The sequence below is a fragment of the Eurytemora carolleeae genome, unplaced genomic scaffold (genome assembly GCF_000591075.1).
Source record: "Eurytemora carolleeae unplaced genomic scaffold, Eaff_2.0 scaffold306, whole genome shotgun sequence".
NCBI lineage: Eukaryota > Metazoa > Arthropoda > Copepoda > Calanoida > Temoridae > Eurytemora > Eurytemora carolleeae.
Genome location: NW_019396197.1, coordinates 153,782 through 173,221, shown reverse-complemented (window position 1 = coordinate 173,221; position 19,440 = coordinate 153,782).

Genomic DNA, 19,440 nt, shown 5'->3' with positions numbered 1-19,440 from the left:
TCTTGTTTGTATAAATTCAAGGTTTTCAACCCAATGCCATTGATTCATGTAGTTTATGTTTGATTCCTTCAACTTTGGGTCTTGGTTGAATTTTCTCAGTCGTAAATTGTTATTGGTCAACGAGGCTAAAGTGTTAAGTGATGCTAATCCTTTACTAATTATATAGGCCATCAACTATACCGAGAGCGTACTGCATATTTGTTTATTATAATTTGATTCTAGCCTAACCTACAGTATATCAATATTAGTAAACAGTTGTAAGTGTACAGTACAGCTAACTGAGTACACAGGTAGAGAACTATCATCCCCCTGTCATTGGTTCATTGAAACAAGTTTGTTTGTTCTTCTGTACAAATATCTTCACTATATCCTGAACGTTTTGACACTTCTTGGATGGAAAGGTATTGCACATTATGCAATAAATGTGGGAATACTATATTTAGATATATAATGTGTATATTTGAATATTTAATGTGTGTATGTGCATACAAGATAAATGTTTATATAAATAAAGTTTATTTCAAGCTTGAAGCACCATTTACATATTGCTTACTTGCTAGACGACAAATTTGAATAATTCCATTTTATACAAATTTGTTCAATATTTAAAATCTAGCTATATACAGACAGAGTGCAATAGTGTAAAATCGTTCGGAGGTGCATTTTTAATTTTTTATGTTTACGCTGGGTGCATATAATTATAAATGTTACTTCCTAAAGTTATAAATGTTATACTTCCTATAATTATAAATTTTACTTCCTATTTTTTGCATAAGATGAGATTTCAGAGATAACTAAAGAATTTACATTGTATGTTTCCAAATATTCCATTGTTCCCTGTAACTAACAACTTTTTTACTTTTTAATCCATTTAAGACGTTACAGTCTTATCCATCGCTTGTATTATTTGTTTCCAAGAATTTGAATAGATGACAACAGAATTCACAGTTTAAATTTGAATTTAAAGGTTGCAACGGAATAGGGATTGCAGAAAATCAGATTTTAGTTGTCCAATTTCTTAGATGTTCTGCCATAGGTAGAACCATAGTCACACTATGGTTACGCTTTACCAGAGCAGTTTAGTGGCCAATTTCTTATTCATTAACCATAGGTACAACTATAGGTCGTATCGATCTATCTACACTGCTCTGAGGCCGTTCCTTCCATAAACTACATTGGTCGACAACTTGACGTCTCCTATATTGGTCGTGAAATGTAAGGAGAAATATCTATCTATCAGATAAGAATTTAGCATGAGACATCTAGCGGCCAACATATCGTCCCCCAAAGTACGTGAAATACACGACCACTTTCTATGGAGAAAACAGGCTCTGGTAAAGCGTAACCAAAGTGTGACTATGGTTCTACCTATGGTAGAACCTCTAAGAAATTGGCCATAGATAGATAGATACGGCCTAAAGTAACATGAAATTGGTCAAGTGTGATCCCCCCTTGTCAAGTCATAAAATCTCAAACTTTAAAGTACACGAGGATGAGTATAAAATTATCAGCCTTAATTTCATAGTGTTTATATTCAAAATTGTGAAGTTGAACTAAAGGAATTGAGTCTTTGACACAAACTCTGATTTTCTAATTACAATATAATTGATTTATTTTCATAATTTTTAAAGATCTATATTGAATAAAATTTTAAATACTTTTTAATTTACTTTTAAAATCAATTTTCGCGTACAAATTTATCTTTTTGTTTGTGGGTCCAGTGCTCAAGGGAGCGCTGGTCCCATAGACAGTTTGCGCAGTAATAAAAAAACTGCGCAAACAGCAATTGTTGAGCCAGCGCTCCCTTTTTAAGTGAGAAACCTTGTAATTTACTAATGAACCCCAATGTGTAGGTGCGCTGCTCTGACACCGACAATCCTTCAGGCTGCAAACATATAATTTTTATTTTTATTTTTTAAATTTTTTATTTTTTTCTGAAAGGTTTACTTATTTTTTCTATTCCTATACAGTCCGTTAAATTAATTCATTTAATCCTATTTCTTCTTTGTCACCATCAAACCTAGGATGATCATTTTAGGTAACCTTAATTGACAAGTCCTTCAGTGGCTTCTTTGGTATTTTTCTTGCCTGGTTTATTAGATCCATAATCTACCAGATTCTTAATTCAATATAGAACTGGGATGTATATGTATTGCAGTAACCCGTCCATAGGCTGATGATGAAGATGTCTTCTAAGGCCAACTACGAAAGTAGAACCTAACCATTTATATCGTAGGTCGTAGACCTTAGATATTTCAAACTATGAATTCTGTTGTATCACATTATCTTAGTTTGAAATATCAAAAGTCTACAACATCAAGTTCAATAGATATAAGGATTAGAAAATTTGAGTTTGTGACAAAGACTCAATTCCTTTGTTGAGTTGAAAAGGGTAGACAAAATTATGACAATATTTTAAGGAATCTTTCAGTGTTTTCATTTTTATTGCAGGTATATTTGAAAAATCCTCATATGCCATGTACTGATTATAGAGGAGAGAGTAACGTTATCTACGGATTTTATCTATCTATCCTAAGGAGACGACATTTACCATATGAATTGCAGCTCATATAAACTGGAGAGTAAACAACCTTATCAAATTAACAACCTTGGGAAAACCCACAGCTGACGAGACCTTTGCAGTTTGTTATTAAACGTCATCATTATTGAACTTTTATAATTCGGGACATTTATATGAAACATGAATCTGACTTAAATGCCAAAATGAAATATCATGACATTTCAAACTTGCAAAAAAAGTAAGTTTTGCTTTTATAAATCATATATACTGCAAAAAATTGGGTATAACTATTGCATTTTTTAAAACTTCTTGACCAATGACCATTTCAATTCAAATAGAAAATTGCACATTTTTTCTTCTGGTGAAAAAATGAAACAGAAAATGTGGAAAAATCATAAAACGAGTTTTCTTAATTTCTAAAAATTGCCTTGAAGTTTTTTGTTCACACAGTTGCACATTTGTTACATTAAACGTGTTGGGTCAACTTTACATTGGGTAGTTCAGACTTGACGGTACGATGAATACATATACAGTACATTTTGCACCGGCTTGGATCATGCAACTGTTAGAGTGAGGTGGTATAAGAAACATCCTGAAGAAATATAATTTGTAGAATAAAACGTTTGATTTAGTAATTATAATTCGTCGGGAGTCCCCTGATATGTACAGTACGGTCGGGAGTCCCCTGATATGTACAGTACGGTGTCCATGGGTTCCGACCCTTAATTTGGTCTAGCCATTTGGCCAGCTATAGCGAACATACAGGGTGTCCGACATCAAATTCAAATTTGATGGTTTCATTGTGATTTTAGGGACTAATAAGAAAATTTAAAAACAATTAATCATTTTTAAAAATGTACAAGATTATTATTAAAGTTTTCTTGTAGAAAATACTTTTGCGCTAAAGTCTTACTGTCATAGATAACCAAAAAAAGAAGGATTCACAACTAATAAACGCAACAGAATTTAAAGAATTTGAGCCGCGGCTTAAATTTTAGAAGCGGCTCAAATATCGTTGGTTCCTCTTAAAATTCTATTCAATGTTTCAAGATTCAAGCCGGCGCTCAATTGAAACCGGTTTTGACGCAGCTCAAATACATTAAATTTGGACTCAGGATTCTAAAATAAGTTTAAAATAATTGACTCTAAAGTCTTACCTTTTGACGTACTTGCTACGCAGCAGTAAATAAGGAATCCAATTACTTGCTGTTTAAATTAAATTAAAACATTTCATTAAAAACCCTTTTCTGAAAAACAATGAAAAGTTTGATAAGTTTGCAGAAAAATGAATTTCCTGCTAAATATTCTATTTCATCCGGTTTCTCTTCCTCTTCCTCCTTCAATACTTTCACCAAACTAATAAAAAATCTAAAGTTTATCAAATTCATTCAATTCATATTTTGTGATCCAAAAAAAGATTATGGAATTTTTTGTTTCTATTTTCAGAATAGCTTCTCAATAGCATGCTTAAGGGAAAGAAACCCTAGCAAAACAGGAAAAATATCTGTCTTAATAAACTATAATGTGTGAAAAGTTAAAAATCTAGTTTTTTAGTCTTTAGTCATTAATTTTGACTCTTTTTGAGTCTTTTTTTGTTCCTTAAAATCTTGCCCCCCCCCCCCCTCACTTAAATCCTGTATCCACCCCTGTCGATATCCATCATTCTAAAGTTCCAAACTCTGGAAACATTTTAACCGACTATAAATTCCGATGGCGAAGATGGTGACCCCAAAGAAATTGAGTCTTTGCCACAAACTATGATTTTCTAATCCCTATATCTTTGAATTCCGACGTCGTAAACCTTTGACATTTCAACCTATGACTTTTGTTCGATAAAATAATTTAAGTTTGAAATATCAAAGGTTTACGATATTGGATTTCAAAGATATAGAGAATAGAAAATCAAAGTTTGTGGCAAAGACTCAATTCCTTTATATTAAACAAAAATAGTCAAATGAGGTATTGATATGATTAATAAAGTCTCATCTTTTGTGAATAACCCTGTACAATAAATGTTTGTTTACTGTGTAGTTTATAGAGTTGGACGAAGATGAAATTTGTCTTGATTGATGGAACTTCCTTTTCTACCAATCAAAAGGTTTAGGTAAAAATATATAGAGGCAGATAAGAAATGTGAAAAGGAACAGACCTGATGCAAAACTGCACATATGCAGAGGTATTGGAGTAAGTTTTTACTTTCAAAATATTATTAAAATGGAAAAATTTATTTTGGTTTTTAAGAAGTAATCGGCCAAATTCTCATCGATTTTTGCTTGAAAGCTTCAGACCATTAAGTCACAGTGCACTGTACACGTCCTTTGTTATTCCCTTCTTCCTCTGTCACTTCATCTCAGCTCCCCCCCCCTATTTAACTCCCCCTTTACTCCCTCTGTTTGCTCCATCTTTACTCCACCTCCACTCCACTGACAAGGTATTTCTGAAAAGAATTATTTACAACTCTGTGACTTGAAGTGGAACTGGGATTCCTTTCTACTTATTTCTTGGCAGTAGTTAGATGGATAGATAGGTAGGATTTTATGAAAAGGGTAAAGAGAGTTTTGTTAAATATTGAGAGAGAAGTTTAATGGAGTGATAGAAAAAATGGGGATACAGAATAAAAAATAGATGAAAAAAAGATAAAAAATTGTTTTTAAACCTAAAAAAAGAGTTTTGCGCATTTGTATTGGATGATATAAAATAAAAACATTTAAAAAATGATTACAAAACGAGAAACAACTAATAACAAACAGTACATTAAAGTTTGCAATTGTAATAAATTATATTCTCCAAAATAGTCTCTTTTAATATTTCAAAACTAAGCCTATTTATAATCTGGGCCCTTTCTTCGTGGAAATTCAAATCCACAAACATAATTAGGAAAATCCAGGGATTTTCTTGCAAAAATTGAATTTTTATATTTAAACGAAAATGAACACTTATCACAAACTCTAATCTTCTGATCCTTGTATTAGATGAAGAGAAGTTTATCTTGGGGGGCAAGCAAGTGTTCATTTCTTTACTAGTGTTCATTTCTTTACTAGTATTACAATCTAAAGTTGGTGAAAGTCAAAGAAATGTTAAAGCCTGAACTGACATGAAAAGTGTACAGAGTTCAGGAAAAAATATATTTACAGCATAAAAAAACAGATATTATCTGATACTTCAATCATTGGATTAAAGTCGAGAAACTTTGACGGACTCTCTGTCTTTCTTCCGCCCCATATAGTGAAATCAATCTTCATCCTTCAATGCTTCGTCAATGACTCCTTTACCTTCGCAAACCCTATTCCTGCTATTACCTCGTGGTGCAGCCAATTTTCCTGAGTTTAAGTTGAACTTGAGGTCAATGGTAGTTGGATTTTACCGGACCAAATATCTGAATACACTTTATACATGAACGAAGCGGTTTATTATCTGTCCTACTTTCCGTCAGACCTATATCTATATACTAAGAGCTAATATGCTGCCATGCTTATTGGCCAGACTACTTTCAATCTGAGCTTAGCTCCAGATTTTTATGAGCAATGACGGGGTTACATCAATAGAACTATCAAATCTGAGCTTAGCTCCGTGTCCGTATGAGGACTGAGGGGATTACATCCCAGGAACTATCCTTATTCCAAGCTTTTAACCTCATACTGGTTACACTAGGTTTGGTGGATGTTTCATAAAACTAAAATCTGCTCCAGATTTTCATAACATTCTGTAATTACTAATTAATTTTAAAATTGAAATTTTTTTCAGGAAACATTTTAATTTGGATTTACCTTTACTGGATTTGCTCGGGAAAATCGATATTTACTTTTTTGTGGATAGCTTTGTGTGACGCTATATTGACATAAAGCTTCTATATAATAAAACAAGACATTCATATATATGTTGCGTATAGCCGGCCAAACGGCTTGACCGATTAGGCTGACATTTTCCACGGGCAACGCCGGGCTCTTCAGCTAGTCTTCTATATAATAAAGCTCTTCGCTCATATATTTGTATATTATATTTAAAGAATCAGCTTCAAACTAAAACATTATAAATATTTCAGAATCTCACGATACTTGATGTTTCATGACTTGCGGCAATTCTCAGTTAGATTAATCCTGAAGGAAACTTTTGTATGTATAATGTATATTTATTTTAAAGCTATAGCTGGCCAAACGGCTGGGCCGAATGGGCTGAAATTTGTTCAGGGAACCAATGGGTGCTCGGGGGGGGTTATAGGCTATACATTACAAATATCTAAAAGGCAATCATTTCGACATTTTTTTTTTAAAAAAAAAAATGTTTTAATCAAAAAAAATTTATTTAAGATTTGAGTTTTTTTTAATTCCAAAAGGTAATCTCCGCATTTTTAAGTGTACTGGTGTTTGTTTGTTTGGAAGTCCGATCAGAACAGTGGAACTCCTGGAGCTGGACCTAATGACCTGATTTTTATCTTGGAACGGCGCCGTGACAAACTCCTGAAAGACAAACTCCTGAAAGACAAACTCCGGAAAGACAAACTCCGGAAAGACAAACTCCTGAAAAGACAAACTCCTGAAAGACAAACTCCTGACGAGACAAACTCCTGACGAGACAAACTCCTGAAAATAAAAAATTCTGAAATACAAACTCCATAATATCAAATTTAAAAAAATGTTTCACAATTTATATTTAATCTAGCCGCAGCGCTCGGCCCAGAAAGTGTCAACACTTAACCTAACCCATGGCCGCAGCGCTCGGCCCTCTAGCCTGTCCTAGCCGCAGCGCTCGGCCCAGAAAGTGTCTCAACCTAACCAAACCCTAAATAATAAAAAATAAATAATAATAAATTGGCTGGTTATTCTGATCATTGTAATACTTTGCTGCTAGAAGCATATTCAAATTACTAAAGATTGAGAATTTTTTCTAGAATATTTGCGGATTTTTCATCTAAAGTTTATGAATTTTATCAAATTTCATTCAGAGAAAAATTTCATAATTTCAGGAGTTTGTCTTTCAGGAGTTTGTCTCGTCAGGAGTTTGTCTCGTCAGGAGTTCGTCTTTCAGGAGTTTGTCTTTCCGGAGTTTGTCTTTCCGGAGTTTGTCTTTCAGGAGTTTGTCTTTCAGGAGTTTGTCACGGCACCCTTGGAACTCGGTTTAGAACAACAGGAACGTTTTAAGTTAACCATGGGTTGAATTTTGTAGGGAAAATTTAGCTTCCAGGCAAATCTGGGTTTCCATGCTAGTTTATAATACAGCTAGGAGTATTTAAGTAGGTTAAGTACTCTCAACCCTATATTTGACAGCTAAATGGAAACTCAAGCACAAACAGAAGTGTTTACGAATACAATACAGGAATTACAAAAACAAAAATATACATTTAAAAGTAACATATAAATAATGTGCATCTTGATTTGTCTCCGTGCACGTGGATTAAACGGTTCGGTCCTTATCCAAGAGAACCGCGACTTTCGATCACAATTTGACCTAATAACAAAATTCGCCTTTTCTCTTTTGTTCTTGTTTGTCGGAATATGCGTTTTTAACGAAATAGTACAAAAAGACAACTTCGTATGTTTTAAGATTGTTTAATTATTGAACAACACGCGATTGAATTTAAATAGTTAAGAAACCGAATGCTTCTCGCACATGATTTGTCCGTGGTGCGTTGAATAGCACTGATTTCTCTTTTCTCTGTATAAACCAATTAGAAGCTAGCATTTAATATAACTACCCAAAGAGAATATAGATATCAATGCTAGCCAAATCGATATGTCAAGCTCTGTAATAGGTTTATTTCGGGTTGTTAATCATTTTCAAAAAAAGATCGTTAAACGATCGTTTTTTGTCTCGTTTCAATCATTTTCAAAAACGATCGTTTGGTTTTCGGAAAAAAACAATAGTTTTTTAAAAACGACCCACTCGTTTTGAACTTTCAGAAAACAAATAACGATCGTTTTTAAAAACGATCGCTTTTATAAAACGATTTGCGACCGTTTTTTAAACTATTGGTTTTATAAAACGATCGCTTTTTCAAAAACGATCGTTATTATATGTTAACGATCGTTAACGAAACGACGAGTTTTATAAAAACGATCGTTTTGATCGTTTTAAAAACGACCATTTAAATAAAAAACTTTTTATTAAACCGATCGTTTTTAAAAACGATCCTCTCGTTTTCGATTTTTCCTTGTCGTTTTCATAACTAAAAAATCGTTTTTAAAAAAAATGAAAACGTTAGCTTAGCATCCATACTCATAGTTACTCGTTTTTAAGATTAAAGAAATGTCATTTCAATTCTTAATTTCTTCCAGAAATATCTTAAAATTTTAAAATGTTGACATTAAAAAGTTCTGAAAATATTTTGAGTCAAGAATAGAAAGTTTAAACAACTTTTTAAAACCTGTTTTACTTCTTTGCACTAATTCTTTGCACGATGAAAGAATAATTAATACAATTAATTACGCGCTTTTTGTTCTAAAATCTCAATTAACCCTCTTTTATGGTTAGAGAACACATAGAAAGAAAGTAATATTCCTTTTTCATATAATCCATCAAACTTTTCAAATATATTTTGTTTTATTCCATTCATCTTGTTCTTTCAATAGAAACTTTTAATGAAACCTTCCCGAGATGAAATAAAAAATAGATTTCTTCAATAAAAACATTTTTAAGATTTGCCAATTAAAAAGTATCTTCTAAAGAAACTTTTTATGGCATAAAAGTGTCATCAATAAAATGATTAAATGTCTCAAAGTAGACAAGAAGACTAATTTTCCCACAATCCATTTTAAATAAATGTCAGGAAAACCAATAGTTGACAACTTAAGTTCTCAAGGTTTAATTAAAGAAAATAATGCAAGGCGAGAAATAAGCATAAGAAAACAAGTATTGTATTATTACCTGTCCTAGATTGCATCAACCCGTCCCGAAACCTTATCCACTATAAAAGGCCTCAGAGTAAATTTATGAAGTTGCAATCATGTTCATCATAGTACAATTTTGAAATATGCTAAACGTTTTGTTGAGTCTCCTAAAAACCGAACAAATTATGTTAAAAAAAAGTTAAATAAATAAAATTAACTAGTGCAATTGTTAGTAGTAGAAATGTATAATAATGATGCCCAACTCTAACTAGTGGAATTATAACAGTAGAAAAGTATAATAATGATGCCTAACTCTAACTAGTGGAATTATAACAGTAGAAAAGTACGTATAATAATGATGCCCAGCTCTAACTAGTGGAATTATAACATAGAAAAGTATAATAATGATGCCCAGCTCTAACTAGTGGAACTATAACAGTATAATAATGATGCCCAGCTCTAACTAGAGGATTTATAAAAGTAAAAAAGTATAACAATGATGCCTAAATATAACTAGTGGAACTATAACAGAGGTATTAGATCAGTCAAACCGACATTGGAAAACGAAAAAAATACTAAATACTCTCCGCTGAGCCCCACTTTTTCTTTGGTCAGTGTACTGAACATCGGGAATAGGAAGAGTTTTTGTAAAGAGTGATTTAAATACTCTCTGTCTGAAGTTTGATTTTGTTGTAACTTGTTGTAGACTATAAGCTGTTGAAAACCAATATCAAAATTTAAAAATCATAAAAATGAAATTTCGGGACAGCTATGGTCTAATAAAATAAAAATCCTTTCATATCAAAACTTGAATTAATTTAAAACTCAAAATACGACTTCATTGAGTTCATTAAAAATAAAAACTGTATCTTTAAATAAGATGAAAAAATAGACTTAGCCATTTTCCTATTTGTCTTCAAAAGAATTTTAAAGTTTTTAATTTAGTATTTTTTTCATTTAAAATAAATATCATCAAAGGAATAAAATAGTTTATGATTTTATTTGATTTTGTTTTCAACTTCTCCCTCTTGAATTTTGATTTATATTTTATACTTTATATTTTATATATTTTTATTACGGTTTCGATTGTGGCTTTGATTAAACGGTCAAACATCGATTCAGCCAGGAAACTAATATCTTCTAAGTTTTCAGTAATATGCGACTGGTGTTTTAGTCTTTTATTTTGATCTATTAATTGAAAAAAATTACTAAAAATAATCACTTTTGATCGCTACTAATCTTACTTCTGCGTCTTTAAGGAGAAATTGTTAAAAACGACTTATACTGAAGAATGTAGCGTCCATACAAATTCAGAAAATTGCAATATACGATTCGGATAGTAAAAAGAATCAATTTAATTTCAAACAACTTACATTCATATATTACAACCTTTAGTCATAGATTATTTTTCGACGCATTTGTGTATAGTTAATATTTAATATTCGTTTTGGATACAATGCACTTAAAACAATGAAATAGTTGGCAGCCAAATGTCTCAGCTCTCGATGCTTTGAATGATTAAACGTGGCAGAGACACCTAGCGGAAAAAGTTGTTTTAAGTGCATCTGTATATAAAACAAACAACAACTATTATGAAACATTAATTATTAACTATAAACGAATGCGTCGAAAAATAATAGATGACTTAAGGTTGTAATATCTGAATGATTTGTTTGAAATTAAATTGATTATTTTACGATACAAGTCGTATATTGCAACTTTCTGAATATGTATGGACGCTACGTTCTTCAGTATAAGTCGTTTAAACAATTTTCTCCTTATAAACGCAACAGATAGAAGTAATATTAGTAGCGATCAAAAGAGATTATTTGTATGCCGTATGCCATACCCCCTTTATGTTTCGCGAACACTCCCTTTAATTAAATTCTTTATATCTCCTGTAACCGGGAAGACAGAAAAAAAGGCCGCAATTTATTTCAGAGATCAAGCTGGTGAGCTAGACGTCGTCTTTCATCTGTCCTGGTTCGTGAGACACCCTGTACAATATAAATTTCTACATAAACTAGAAGTAAATAATAAATCTATTAAGTTTATAATGTGTGTCTAGATCCCGTAGAGCCATAAAGTAAATATAATATCTTTATATCATATTAAATAAAGTATCTAAATATAATATCTTAATATCTAAATAATATAAATAAAGTAAATATAATATCTTAATATCTAAATAATATAAATAAAGTAAATATAATATCTTTATATCATAATAAATAAAGTATCTAAACATAATATCTCAATATCTAAATAATATAAATAAAGTAAATATAATATCTTTATATCATAATAAATAAAGTATCTAAACATAATATCTTAATATCTAAATAATATAAATAAAGTAAATATAATATCTTAATATCTAAATAATATAAATAAAGTAAATATAATATCTTAATATCTAAATAATATAAATAAAGTAAATATAATATCTTTATATCATAATAAATAAAGTATCTAAACATAATATCTCAATATCTAAATAATATAAATAAAGTAAATATAATATCTTTTTATAATGATAAGTATATAAAATATAACATCTTTATATTATATAACAAATGCCTGACTCCAAAAGCTTCTTTTAAGTCTGCATCTTACAGATACAACTAGAGCTGAGGTTTACAAATATGGGGTTTACTACTTTATTTATTACATTGTAGTAAAAAAGTAAATATAAAATCATTATTGCACCGTTTTTATAAAGTTTTATTGTTTCCAATTGGTTTTCTTTAAAAAATATTTAAATATTTCTAAAAATAATTTTTCAATTGAAATAAAAATGAATTTAAAATTAACTTTTATGTTTTTATAAGAAATAACAATAACGTCTTTTGGCACTACGTGCTATAAAGTTTTTGGGACTTATTTTCTGTCCAAAAACTTTATAGCACTGAGAAGGCCTTGAAAGACACTGTATATACAGAGTGACATGTTCGATTAACAATGGAAACTTTCCTTTGTCTGATCAAGGATTAAGGAGAAATTCTGTTTTTACAGATGACATATTTTTAAATTGTTGTTTCTCAATACTTGTGTTGCTGATTTAACCTGCAGAGACAAAAAAAGAAAATCGGACATACCTCTCTTATTTAATGTAAGGTCACCTGAAATTGAAATCAGAGTCCCTTGTTTTTCATATATTTTAGCTAAAAATTTATTATTTCTAGTTTTAATGTATTTAAAAGTTACATTGTTAGCGTAGCGCATATAAATGGTGTATCTATATCTGGAAGAGAACTTGAAAAAGTAGTTTAATTTTATTGAATAGAATTATTTCAAAAGAATTAACTTGGATTAGAAATTTGATTCTTAAATATAAAATAATGAAAACCTTTCATCCACGGGCAGCCATAGTACAATTGAATTTCCCGGCCGGGTCAACCTTTCCGGTCCCGGTTTGTACTGTACCTAGCTCTAGCCTAGCCTTGCCGGTGCAACAAGGATGACGCGGTCAGACTTTATGCTTCATATAGGTTGAATTTACTTTTACTAAAGGGGCAGAGTTGCGTGCATCAAGCAGCGCCTAGCAACAATAAGATTCTGACTTTTAAGCTTGCATTTAAGCCTATAATTAAAAGATCTTTAGGTGCGCACTTGTGTACAAAATGTTCACGCCGAAGGTAAATGAAATAGAACTAAATAATATTAACTAAAAAGTGTGTATAAAGAGGAAAAATTCTTCAAAAATATTTTATCAAATAGGTGCCAATACCTCCCCTGAACATTATTAAAAGTTTAAATTATTTTAAAAACTTCTGATTATCTCACAATCTAATCAAATCATTCTCAAATCAAATAACGCATATATGTTTATGGTTTATCATAATAAAGTCATGTATCGTTGTGATTACTTATTTGCAATATCTAATATCTAATATGTAATATTTAAAATAAATGAATCATGTTATGATTTAGATTTATATACAGGGTTACCAACAAAGGATGAGACTGTAAAGACGACCTAAAAATCTGTTAATATGTCGATCCCAAGGTAAAATTAAGTCTTCTACTTTGAATAAAGTCTTTTTAAAACTTATTTTATGGTTTAGAAAAGAAAGGAAATCATAATTATGAGGAAAAGGACTGTACAAATTCTGTACAATGCTGCTGAAGTCTCATCCTTTGTGGGTAACCCTGTATAGTAATATGTGTAATTTATATTACATGATTGTTTATCAATATAAATGCTATGTCTAGTGGTCGTTCCGAGCTGGGAACTTTTGAATGGTGGATATCGGGATTAATGCTTGATCTCCCCTTTTTCTTAATCTCCAGATTAAATATGACTTGTTCTCCTCATGTTATTAATCTCCAGATTAATTTAACGATCGGGGTTAAGGATATCCTATTCTAAAGTTTTCAGCTCAGGATGTGTACACTGTACAGGTTTTTGAACTAGGATTACTGTAAAATTACATTAAAAAATAATATACAATAACTTGGAATTAAATAAAATGATGATATTGTTTATTTCAAATTTGGTTTTGTTAAATCACAAAAACCATATATAATATGTTCCATGTTTTTGTTTTTAGTTCTGGAAAAATATTTTTAAAAGACTACTATATAATTTTAACCAACATTACAAAACAGACTTAGAATAATGCTTTAAGTCGACCAGGAACAAAGTTTGGGGAGGGGGAGGCGGGGGCAGCACCTACCGCCCCCCCTTCCCCAACCAAAGTATGAATAAAGTTAATAAAAATTACGAATTGAGAAATACAAATATTTTGAAAAGGCTATTTTAACAAACAAAGATCGAATTTTTTCTTAAAGCTATTTTTCTTATTCAACATTTTAAGTTCAAACTGAATTTTGGTTCTAAGATTATGTTTATTTTTATATACGTTCTTCCTCACATTTTACTTCATATATCAGGATGTAAAGATATTATATTTTACTGCCTGTTTACCAACATAACCGAACTGTATGAATTTCAACTATATTACTTTAAATATTAAACGAATTTTCTTTCTTTCTTCCAAATTTCAGCGCTTTAGCTCTGTCAATAATTCTTACTGATTTCAAAATAAGTTTAATGAAACATCACAGCACCATGATTACTTTATATAGCACGTCTTTACCATGAATTTACCATGAAGTTCGTATATATGATAAAGTTTTTTTTTAAAACAAACAAGCTGAAAGGCTCGGCGTTAAGCGTGAAAAAAAATAATTTTGAAAAAACCTTAAAGCCCCTCAGCCATTGACCACTCACGAGAGTGTCCACAACAAATTTCAGCCCAATCAATCCAGCCGTTTGACCGGCTATCGGTGACATATACACGAATGTCTTGTTTTATTATACATAAGATATATTATTATTTTTGCACATTAGGGTAAAGTTTGTTTGTTTTCCGAATGTTTCTGGTTTTTAAACTTGGCAAACATTTCCCATTTCCTTAGCTAAAGAGATAGAAATAAACTTTACACATTAGATGAAAACCCCTTCACCTAGCACTCCATTGTATTGTTACAATGTGAGTTTATTACATGGAAGCTGGCACAAAATCAAGAATAAATTATCCTAGATATAGTTGGTGGAAGGTTTAACCAAACTAGATTAGAAATAAACGATGGAGACCGCTTGTCAGTAAATATATTTCGATATTTCGACATTCTGTGATGTCCTTAACAGTTACTAAAACAAAACAATATCAAACATAACTAAATCAATTAAAGAAAAAAAAACATGCATAGCATAGATAGGGGAGACACGTACTTGTCAACTGATTAAATTTGAAAATAAAGGATTGTGAATCGGTATGAAATGAGGTGTAGGGGAAGGGTAATTGAGTCGGAAAGTTATGAAAATAAATGGGGTGGAGGGAGAGAATTATTCTAGTATAAATTCATACTCTTTTATAACGGTCGGTCAAGTTGATTTAAAGTCTGATCTACCTGGAAATTGCATAATATGCTATGCAGTATACCAACTAGTTTTTAAAAAATGCCTCAAACCATATTAGTAAATTTTACATTTTTTTCCAGGTCGTACAAATATGTCTAGCTCCATCTCTTGTAAACTTGACGCATTAGAAAAGTAAATTAGTCGAAAAATAAAACCTTTCCGACATTATTAAAGCTTAGAGCTCCAGGTTTGAATTATTACTCGACATTTGAAAAATTGTCAGTAATCCTGGATTATGTGAAAATCCATTTATTAAAGTAATAAACCAAGGAAATCTCTGCAGTCCTTACAAATCTAAAACTTAGAAGAGAAATAAACTAAAATGTATTTTATCTTTTTACACAGAAAGTTATAAGGGATGTATGATAGTAAAATTATAAGGCATGTATGATAGTAAAATTATAAGGCTCGTACGATAGTAACACCATAAGGCATGTATGATAGTAAAATTATTAGGCTGCTATGATAGTAAATTATAAGGCCCATATGATAGTAGATTATAAGGTCCGTATGATAGTAAAATTATAAGGCTCGTATTATAGTGAAACCATAATGCCTGTATATCCACTATTCAATCCAAAGTACTAGATATCCACCTGCTAATGTTTCCTGTGTATTCTCTATCTAGTCCAACAGACCGGATATCAACCTGATAATGTTTCCTGTGTATTCTCTATCTAGTCCAACAGACTAGATATCAACCTGATAATGTTTGCTGTGTATTCACTATCTAGTCCAACATATCGGATATCCACCTGATAATGTTTTCTATCTAGTCCAACATACTGGATATCCACCTGATAATGTTTGCTGTGTATTCTCTATCTAGTCCAACATACCGGATATCCACCAGATAATGTTTGCTATGTATTCTCTATCTAGAGTCCAACATACTGGATATCCACCTGATAATGTTTGCTGTGTATTCTCTATCTAGTCCAACAGATACGGATATCCACCTTATAATGTTTCCTGTGTATTCTCTATCTAGTCCAACAGACCGGATATCCACCTGATAATGTTTGCTGTGTATTCTCTATCTAGTCCAACAGACCGGATATCCACCTGATAATGTTTCCTGTGTATTCTCTATCTAGTCCAACAGACTAGATATCCACCTGATAATTTTTGCTATGTATTCTCTATCTAGTCCAACATACCGGATATCCACCTGATAATGTTTGCTGTGTATTCTCTATCTAGTCCAACAGATACGGATATCCACCTGCTAATGTTTCCTGTGTATTCTCTATCTAGTCCAACAGACTGGATATCAACCTGATAATGTTTGCTATGTATCCACTATCCAGTCCAAAGACCGGATATCCACCTTATAATGTTTGCTGTGTATTCTCTATCTAGTCCAACAGACCGGATATCCACCTGATAATGTTTGCTCTGTATCTCTGAATGTAGAATGTATACAATATGGTAGTTCTCCAATAGTAATTATGTTGGTAGCACATCTTCTAATCTTCAGTATTCAATATTCTGTCAATCAGACGTAGTTTCTTTTCTTCTAGCCTTTACAATATTGACTTTTTCTCAACCATTTTTGTACAATTACCTCCCTCTTCTCATGTACAGTAGCTTTTTCTCAACCATTTTTGTACAATTACCTCCCTCTTCTCATGTACTGTACCTTTTTCTCAACTATTTTTGTACTATTATATCCCTCTTCTCATGTACAGTACCTTTTCTCAACCATTTTTGTACAATTACCTCCCTCTTCTCTTGTACTGTACCTTTTTCTCAACCATTTTTGTACAGTTATCTCCCTCTTCTCATGTACTGTACCTTTTTCTCAACCATTTTTGTACTATTACCTCCCTCTTCTCATGTACAGTACCTTTGCTCAACCATTCTTGTANGGGGTGGGGGAACTTTTCTAGGAATGCTATTTCCAACTCGCAAAAGAAAAACCACAAGACGCCCCTGAATGAACTCAAATTTTTTATTATTATTTTTCCCCCCGACCCACTTCTCTAAATTATAATCCCTTTCTCCTCTTTCTGCATAAAACCATTATTCTTTTTATCGCAAGGTAATTTCTCCATTAGTATATTTCTTTCCCCCTCCTGAGAATTTGAATAATTGATTAAATCGGCATGGCAAACATTTTAATTCGATTAGAAAAATGATATTCATAGACTGGGATAAATAACGTTCATATTTTATATTTATAAAGAAAAAAAAACACATAAATATTGTTTAAGACAATATAGTAAACATCTTTACCGTTTCGGAATAGTATTAGACTTATCGTACTTCTTGTAAAATCTCGACAAGTAAGAAAAAACAGCTTGGTTTTTTTGTTATGTATGTTTATATACCTGTATTTCAGGACTGATCATATCTTGTGTTTTAGGACTGAACATATCTTGTATTTTAGGAATGATCATATCTTGTGTTTCAGGACTGAACATATCTTGTATTTCAGGAATGATCATATCTTGTATTTCAGGACTGATCAAATCTTGTATTTCACGACTGATCATATCTTGTGTTTCAGGACTGATCATATCTTGTGTTTCAGGACTGATCATATCTTGTATTTCAGGACTGATCATATCTTGTATTTCAGGACTGATCACACCTTGTATTTCAGGACTAACCATATCTTGTATATGTATTTCAGGACTGATCATGTCTTGTATTTCAGGACTGCTTATATCTTATATTTTAGGACTGATCATATCTTGTATTTCAAGACTTATCATATCTTGTATTTTAGGACTGATCATATCTTATATTTCAGGACTGATAAAATCTTGTATTTCAGGACTGATCATATCTTGTATTTCAGGACTGATCATATCTTGTATTTCAGGACTAATCATATCTTGTATTTCAGGATTGATCATATCTTGTATTTCAGGGCTGATCATATTTTGTATTTCGGGACTGATGATAACTTGTATTTCAGGAATGATCATATCTTGTATTCCGGTCAGATCTGATTATATCTTGTATTTCAGGACTGATCATATCTCGTATTTCAGGACTAATCATATCTTGTATTTCAGAACTGGTCATATCTTGTATTTCAGGACTAATTATATCTTGTATTTCAGGACTAATCATATCTTGTATTTCAGGACTAATCATATCTTGTATTTCAGGACTAATCCTAATCATACCTTTTTATTTCGGGACTGATCATATCTTTTTTCTAATCTCATTGCCTTGGTTTATAACCTTTGATATTACAAAGGTCTAGGCCAAAGAGAAAGGTTTTGATTCACAATAACCCTGAGGCAAAACCCCATGCCGTGTTGAATGACAAGACAGAGAGAAAGCGCGACTCCTTTGGGCAGGGGCTGCTGTCACAGGATTATTGTGAACAAAAAAAAACCCTAAGTCTTAAAAAGACGACATCTAAGGTTTCATCTGTATTGCTATTGATCTATGGTAAAACTAAACGTTGTTTGCGGATTTCTCTGTACACACTGATGGATTTCTAAAAAAACGACATTTCTTGGATGAAAAACTGTTAAATTTTGATTTTTAAATTTATATATTAAAGTAAATCGATTATTCACCTGAAAAAAAATTCTACAACCTTAAACTTTTTTTTTCAAATTAATAAACTTTTATAGAATTGTGAATCTTGCAGAAAACTTTCTTTTAGAAACCCTTGATCAGCGTTATTTTCTATCAAGAATGGTTTTGGACAATAGATTGTAGTTTCCGGGAATAAGAATAGTTTGCAGTTTCCAGAAATTACTGTAGTTTGTAGTTTCCAGAAATTATAATAGTTTGTAGTTTCCAGGAAATACTTTAGTTTGTAGTTTCCAGGAAATACTTTAGTTTGTAGTTTCCAGTAGTAAGAATAGTTTGTAGTTTCCAGGCATTATAATAGATTGAATTTACAGATATTAGAATAATTCTAGTTTCCAATAGATTGAGTTTCCAGGGATTGGAATATATTGTAGATTCCAGGAATTAGAATACATTGAATTTTTCAGGAACTAGAATAGATTGTATTTTCTAGAAATTAGAATAGTTTGAAGTTTCCAGGAATTAGAATAGATTGTAGTTTCCAGAAATTAGAATAGTTTGAAGTTTCCAGGAATTAGAATAGATTGTAGTTTCCAGAAATTAGAATAGTTTGAAGTTTCCAGGAATTAGAATAGATTGTAGTTTCCAGAAATTAGAATAGTTTG